The 8,724-nt window shown below is 36.3% G+C and overlaps 1 pseudogene; it reads left to right on the forward strand.

The window, feature by feature from the left end:
* Positions 1-5,855: 5,855 nt before the first annotated feature.
* On the forward strand, positions 5,856-7,308 carry LOC142166491 (F-box/FBD/LRR-repeat protein At1g13570-like; annotated as a pseudogene).
* The last annotated feature ends 1,416 nt before the right edge of the window (positions 7,309-8,724 follow it).

The raw sequence follows: 8,724 nt of genomic DNA on the forward strand, positions 1-8,724 counted from the left end.
GACCCAAATCCAAATCTCAACAACGTTAGATAAAATGTGTCGTGGACCGCGGGTGCATTTCATGTGACGTGGTTCAATACGTGTTTTATATGACGTTGAATTTTCCAAAAAAAAAATTAATTAAAAAGCAGTTAATAATTTAAAAATATACCATAGGTTGAAACATATTTTAAAAATCAGATAATAGGCCAATTGTAATAGTTTAAGCGACCGTGCTAGAACCACGGAATCCGGGAATGCCTAACACCTTCTCCCGGGTTAACAGAATTCCCTACTCAGAATTTCTGGTTCGCAGACTTCAAAAGGAAAGTTGAAATTTCCTCGATTTGGGATTTAAAATAAATCAGTGACTTGGGACACCAAATAAACTATCCCAAGTGGCGACTCTGAATTGAATAATTAATCACATTTCGAATAATGTCACTTAAATTGAAAAAATTCGCTTATATACCTTCGGGTGTGTAAAAAGGAGGTGTGATAGCTCTGGTGACTCTGCTGGGGATAATCCCGTTGTCACACCTCCTTTTTCAAGATTATGTTTTTCCAATAAAATTTGAGAAGCCCGTGAGCATAGTTTAATGGGTACTAGAATGTCAATTACACACCCTTATATTAAAAATTTACACACCCGAAGGTATATAAGAGAGTTTTTCCAATTTAAGTGACATTATTCGAAATGTGATTAATTATTAAATTTTGAGTCGCCACTTGGGATAGTTTATTTGGTGTCCCAAGTCACTGATTTATTTTAAATCCCAAATCGAGGAAATTTCGACTTTCCTTTTGAAGTCTGCGAACCAGAAATTCTGAGTAGGGAATTCTGTTAACCCGGGAGAAGGTGTTAGGCATTCCCAGATTCCGTGGTTCTAGCACGGTCGCTTAAACTATTACAATTGGCCTATTATCTGATTTATAAAATATGTTTCAACCTATGGTATATTTTTAAATTATTAACTGCTTTTAATTAATTTTTTTTTTTGGAAAATTCAACGTCATATAAAACACGTATTGAACCACGTCACATGAAATGCACCCGCGGTCCACGACACATTTTATCTAACGTTGTTGAGATTTGGATTTGGGTCACATAAAATGCACACCCGAGTTTAGGAAATTAATTTTTTTTTTTTAAAAATAGCGCGCCTAAAGCAACTACGCACTTTCAAGTTTGCGAGGCCATGAAAAATTCAACTAAATGGCACGCCTCGATTTCTAAGGATTAAAATTAATTAAATGAGGGCCATGAGTTTTGAGATTTTATTTGGCATGACGCGCCTCGATTATTCTAAAAGGATTGTATTCAATTTAAAGCAAACTACAAATATTCATGATTATGTTTCTTCCTAAAACTACTTTGAGATTATTGCAAGGTCATGATTTATGAATATGGAATTATTATTGAAGAAATATATGATTTGAGTTATTATGGACCTAATCACCCATGTCGATATCAAATTTGCTATTGACTTAACATCCTTTAATTTGGATCCAAGCTATTACATCGTTCTCTCTCCATTTTGAATACATTTTCCTATCTTTCCCTATGAACTACAATCTCATTGAAGAAACTCATTCTGTCTTTCACAAATTCTATTTCTTGATGCTCTTCCTTCATTTTTTTTGTTCATATCATTCAAGTTGGTAGATAACCAAAATATAATATACAAATCAAAAGGAAATACGTTGAAAGAAAAATAATGGAAACATTGGTTAAGAAAAGAATGAGCTTTTTATAGATGAAGATCTTATTCAATACATATGGAGCAAACAACCATCAAATTTAATGTGCAAATGAACCACAATCAGAGGCAACGAGCGGAAACCTTTTGAACCGAACTCGACTTCGACCTCTTCGGGCTAGTATTTTGGGCTATCTTTTAAATTGAGTTTGAAGCTTTTGGATTTGATTTTTGGTGTAATTTAGCTCCTGTTTTTAAGGTATTTTTTTTTAAACAAGGTAATGAATGATTACATGTTTTTTTTTTGTTGAAAGAAATAGGTAGAAAGAATAAAACTAGTAGAAATTCTCTTTAGCATAGAAGAAGAAAATTTGTTTTCTCTCAATATTCTTCCCTCTTCTCTTCTCTTTCTTTTCTTCAAATATTTCTCTTCTATTTATAGGAGAATTTTCAAAAAATTTCAGATTTTGTTTTTAATTTATTTATTTATTTATTTAAAAGAAATCCCACTTACATTTTGCTTTTCTTTTTTTTTTATAAAAAGAATTACCACCTTTATTTACTTTTATTTTTTAAATTCCAACGTTAATTACTTTTATATTATTTAAAATCACACTTTTTTTACCTTTTTAAAAGAGAATTCTACTTATTTTACTTTTCTTAAAAAAACAATCCACTTTCTTTTACTTTTCTTTAAAAAATTCAACTTTATTTTAATTTAATTTTTTTTAAATTTTCAGCTACCTTTATATTATTTTAATTCCAACTTTCTTTTACTTTTTATTTTTAAAAATTTCCACAAAACTTTACTTTTATTTTTTTAATTTTTCACTTTCTTTTACCTATTTAAAAGATAATTCCACCTACTTTTACTTTTTTTTTTAATTCCATACTTCCCTTTTTCTTATTTTTTTAAATCTCTCCCGAAAATTTAAAAAATAAATTTAATATTTGTCGGATTTTTTATTATTATTTAAAAATAAGAATAAAAATAAAATAGTATTAATAGTAATAATTCACCTTCTAAATTTTGTATTTTTAACCTATAATAAAAAGTATAACAAAGCTAAAAATTTGTATGTTAAAACCCCTAAAATATTTACATAGAAGAAGTGACAAAAAAATTAAATATTGTCAAAAATTAGGTGCTCACAGCTGCCCCTCTTTGCTTGGAAACATGAAGAGTTTTCAAGCAAAGATAAGGTGAGCCATGTGACTAATTTTTGAACATATCTTTATTCAAAAGAGAAGAAATAAGGATAAGAGAAAAGAGAAAGGGTGCAACCGAGTCTTGGTTTTGGACAACCTACATATCCCGGGTTATAAGGGAATCAGGTCGCGTGTAGTTCAAGAAAAATGATAGAATGATGAGTTGAGGAGTCGAGTGAGGTTCCGTCGAGGCTCCGGTCCGCGATCCTATTATTATATCAAAAATCAAAGAGAAACTAAACAAGCCTATCAGCTATGAGTTACAAGATTCCTATCTATGAATCTTGTGAAACTTGTCCTTGATCTTGACTAGTTCTTCCTGCAGACTCTGATCTGAATCTTGATGCTCGTTAGCGCAACTGCTGGTTCATTCTTCTTCAGCTTTTCGGATCAAGGCGGGACATGCGAAGCTTGTGACTTCGATCATATCTTGAACAGTCCACATCTTTCTCCACATCAACACTTTGAGTTCATTCCTTTTTGCTCCTTTTCTTCTTTTCTTTATTTTGGATTGGGACTTATTCTTTTGGTTGTCTCAGACCTTGTGCCTCGAGGCCAAACCTGCTCAGACACCAAAACAAACAAACGAACAAAATTTTTCTGCCCTAGTTTTCACTAGGAAAATTTTGTAAGTTATTTGTAACTAAAATCTAAACTTTTTTTTTTGAAAGCGGTAAAATAAGGATTGCGCCTCTTTAGAAGGATGAGATTAGGGAATGGAGCCCTATATCTAAAATAACCTCGACTAGGGAGTGAATACCCTATGTTGGCAAAAAGGTGACTAGGGAATGGAGGCCCTATGTCTAAAAATCTCAACTCAGGGATTAGAGCCCTAATGTTGGAAAAGAAAGGCGACTAGGGAATGGAGGCCCTATGTCTAAAATCTCAACTAGGGATTGGAGCCCTAAAGTTGACAAAAGACGACTAGGGAATAGAGGCCCTATGTCTAAAAATCTCAATTCAGGGATTGAAGCTCTAATGTTGACAAAAGGCGACTAGGGAATGGAGGCCCTATGTCTAAAAATCTCAACTTAGGGATTGGAGCCCTAATGTCGGCAAAAGGGCGACTAGGGAATGGAGGCCCTATGTCTAAAAATCTCAACTTAGAGATTGGAGCCCTAATGTTGGCAAAAATTGCGACTAGGGAATGGAGGCCCTATGTCTAAAAATCTCAACTCAGGGATTGGAGCCCTAATGTTGGTAAAAGACGACTAGGGAATGGAGACCCTATGTCTAAAAATCTCAACTCAGGGATTGGAGCCCTAATATTGGCAATAAAGACGACTAGGGAATGGAGGCCCTATGTCTAAAATCTCAACTTAGGGATTGGAGCCCTAACGTTGGCAAAAGGCGACTAGGGGATGGAGGCCCTATGTCTAAAAAATCTCAACTTAGGGATTGGAGCCCTAATGTTGGCAAAAGGCGACTAGGGAATGGAGGCCCTATGTCTAAAAAATCTCAACTGAGGGATTGGAGCCCTAATGCTGGCAATAAAGACGACTAGGGAATGGAGACCCTATGTCTAAAATCTCAACTTAGGGATTGGGGCCCTAATGTTGGCAAAAGGCAACTAGAGAATGGAGGCCCTATGTCTAAAAATATCAACTCAGGGATTGGAGCCCTAATGTTGGCAAAATGCGACTAGGGAACAGAGGCCCTATGTCTAAAAATCTCAACTCAGGGATTGGAGCCCTAATGCTGGCAAAATGCGACCAGGGAACGGAGGCCTTATGTCTAAAAATCTCAACTCAGGGATTGGAGCCCTAATGTTGGCAAAATGCGACTAGGGAACGGAGGCCCTATGTCTAAAAATCTCAACTCAGGGATTGAAGCCCTAATGTTGGCAAAATGCGACTAGGGAACGGAGGCCCTATGTCTAAAAATCTCAACTCAGGGATTGGAGCCCTAATATTCCCTTTTGGATGATATTATCCTCTCTTTTTTGTACTCATTTTAGAATGTTGGTTTCTCGGGTATGTGTGTTCACAACATTCAATAGTAGTTGCAATTGTTGTATGCTAGCTGAAGTTATATAGTAAAGCTACTAATTTGATGTTTTGATCTAGCAAACACTGCTTCTTATGCTTATTTATGAGTTAAAAACTGACCAAATTTTGTATATTAGTACTATTTTTTCCCCCTCATTTTTGTTAGTAATGATGGTTGATAAAAGTTGATTATGGGTTTCTATACATTTGAAATTTTCCTTTGAACCTTCAAAATGTATTCTATGAAATGGAAGCTGTTTTTGCTGTAGAAAAAAAAAGGCAATTCAGCGCGCTGAACTCCGCCGGTGTCCAGGGAAGGGCCAGACCATAGACCATAAGGGAGTCTGGTCCGTTTGAATTTAGGCACAGCCCACCCGTCTGCTGCTAGGTCCGGAAATGGCACCGGGCGAGGGCGCCACTATACACCTTAATGAATTGAATGGTCGTTCGCCCTTCGTTTGATTCTGACAGCCGGCATAGTTCAGAGCCGACGAGGGGTGCTAACCCAGCCACCCAACCCAGCAGGTCAGGGCGGGCTGGCCATAGGTTCGAATCCTGTCACCTTTCTTGTGGATCATCCTGTGGTTACCGGATGTCTATTGTAAGCAACCTTACCCTATATTTCTGCAAGGCTGTTTTCCCGACTCAAACTCATGACCTCCTGGTCTCATGATAGCAAGTTTAAGAGTTACGCCAAGGCTCCTTGTTCTTGTTGTAGGAAAACAATTAATGAATACTAAGCGATGTTACATGGTTTTTTTTATTGGTCCACATGCACGCCGTCATGGTACCCATGCAAGTTGGAATATCGGTATAGTACAGATAATAAAAGGACATAATTGACTAATTTCAACTAGAATGCACCTTTATTTCTTATGTTGATTTGACCGTGTGTATAGCCGTTCTATCCAAGTAGTTTGGGTATTCCTTACTTGGTATAATTGCTTATTTTCTGCAGGTTCTTGGCGATTATTGTTATATGATGCCTCCTAAGAGAAGAAAGTATTGTCGAAGCTTACCTCCTGACGTCCTTAGCGACCTTGCTGATAATGTAATCGATGTCATTCTGATGTGTTTGCCTTGTAAAGATTCTGTGAGGACTAGCATCTTATCGAAGAAATGGAGGTATCACTGGTGTAGACTTACAAAGTTGACGCTTGATTCATCTCTGTGGGTAACAAAAAAAGATCTACTAAACCCTACCGTCAAATTTACAAAGATTATCTACCAGCTTTTGTCCCTTCATGAAGGACCCATTACTAAGTTTACCCTTAACATTGGTTTTCTAGAAAATTGTCCTGACATTGGGAACTTCATCTCTTTCCTCTCTAGGAAAGACATTCAACATCTTGTTCTTGACCTTTCGTGGAAAAAGCTATACAAATTGCCTTCTTCACTTTTCACTTGTTCGCAACTGAGGCATCTAACTCTTCGTAACTGTTTAATGCATCCTCCATCGGCCTTTCAATGATTTGCTATGTTAACCAGCCTGGAACTATGTAATGTCAAAATTTCTTCTGTATTGCTCGAAAGTTTAATATCTCATTGTCCGGTGCTTAAGAGGTTGATTCTCAATATCCCAGAAATTTTAAGCATTATTGAAATTAATGCCCCGATGTTGAGATCGTTTAATTTCAGAGGCGATATAAGTTTTATCTGCTTAAAGAATGTCTCTCTTCTGGTAAAAGTATCTCTGGCAGGTGACGATATGAGGGCAGAGAATCTTGATTTTGCTAAGGTTTTCGAGTCTTGTTCTGCTCTCGAGCATCTCCGCTTGGACTTCTTTAATACCATGGTAGGTCTTACTTCATGACTTCATTGTTATGCACTTTAGCATATTGAACTTCTTTTGGGCCGACTCATCTTGAATTTTGGTTATTTTTTTCGTAGTTCTATGATCATTACGATGAAGCGCCAACAAGGCTTCCCTTTGTTCTTAACAGCGTCAAACAATTTTACCTGCCTCATATTATGCTGATAGATTCATATGAGCTCTCATTTGCTCTTTTCTTGATAAGAAGCTTCCCATGTTTAGAATATCTCGAAATACAGGTTCTTTCTTTCTTATTTAGTGACTATTTTTCCTATTTCTTAGATCCTCAATAATCTGATAGTTGACTTGTTGTTATCTTTTTTAGGTTTACAATGAAGAAGATAGTGGTACTGAGGAATCCCTTGAACTCAAACATTTGTCAAAAGTGACATTTAATCACCTAAGGGAAGTTAAGATAGAACTCTGTACACGAAGAACGTCTGAGATGCAGCTTATCAAGCTTTTGTTAGCCAATTCCCCAGTGTTGGTGAGAACGCTAATCGATCGAAAATTTCTAGATGATGAACCTCTTGACACAAGATTACAAGTTTTCGCTGAGATATCAAAATTTTCACATGCATCACCTAAAGCAGAAGTAGTCTATTTAGATTAAATATAGTGGGATCTTGAGCTTAGAAATTAACGTTGAAAAGAGAAACAAATGTTGATGTAGCGGTAGAACAGTGTTTTCCCTTGCTGTATCTGTTTCAGAACATGGCATTGCTGGATGGATGTTTCAATTAGTTTGTGCTGTAATAACACTGTCATTACATGTTAAGGATTTTTCACTTTTACAACCTCATGCAAAAATGTAAGGATAAGGTTGCGATCAATAGACCTTTGTGGTCCGGCCCTTCCCCAACCCGGTGCATAGGAAGAGTTTAGTGCACCGGACTGCCTTTTTAGTGCCTGCTTATGAATGATTTATGGAGTGTGACATACACATGAAGCGACACTGGTGGTTTATTTCAATATTATGTTGTGGGTCTCAGTCTGTCAATTCTCTACCTGTAATACCTTGTATATGGTGAGGTGAGCTTGAAGCACTTCTTTTTGGCTATGCCTAAAATTTGGATGGACGTTTTTTTTTTTTTTTTTGGTTTCCCATTCGACAAGAGGGGTTGCTCTGATGGTAAGCAATCTCCACTTCCAACCAAGAGGTTGTGAGTTCGAGTCTCCCCAAGAGCAAGATGGGAAGTTCTTGGAGGGAAGGACGAGTTTCTATTTAGAAACAACCTCTTTATCGAGGGTAGGGGTAAGGAATGAGTTATTCAAATGTGACTTAATACACATGAATTTTTTTTTTATTTAAAAAAAAAAAAGGAAAGATCGTCATATGAAAGAAAGCAAGACTGCCTGACAATACTACTGTTATCAACACTCTAGACTGTCAAGGGTCATGTCTTTGGCCAGCTGAAGTTGCGTCATGATTTGCCTAATCACTTCTCCCCACATCTTCTTTGACCTACCTCTACCTCTCCGTAGACCCTCCAATGCCGATTCTATTGATTTTATATAATGAATGTATATTATATAAAACCAAGTCTTCTGGCATGTTTAAAGGAGAATCCTAGTGGGCAATGACATTAGAATCAGTGAATAAGAACAACGTTACTTTGGCTTGAAAACAACAAAGCTCCATAAAATAGAAGATTAAATGAATAATATAATCATATTATAATCTCATATTAGAATCAGTTGCCTGCTCCACAACATAATATTGAAGTAAACCACCACAGCATCAATTCATGTGTATGTCACATTCCATAAATCATTCATTTGCAGGCAACTAAATGTAAACATTCTTAACATGTAATGACAATGTTATTACAGAACAAACCAACTAAAAATATCCACAAGCAAGCTCATGGTCCCAAATAGATATTTACTCGTCTCTGTCTAAAAACGGCAAGGCTAAACACACTGTTATAATACTAGATCGACATTTGTTATAACTTTTTATAGACTAGGTTCATATCCAAGGCACAGGAATACTACTCTCTACCAGGCAAAATACATCCATATACTACTGCAT

Source organism: Nicotiana tabacum, chromosome 11 (genome assembly GCF_000715075.1).
Source record: "Nicotiana tabacum cultivar K326 chromosome 11, ASM71507v2, whole genome shotgun sequence".
Classification (NCBI taxonomy): Eukaryota; Viridiplantae; Streptophyta; class Magnoliopsida; order Solanales; family Solanaceae; genus Nicotiana; species Nicotiana tabacum.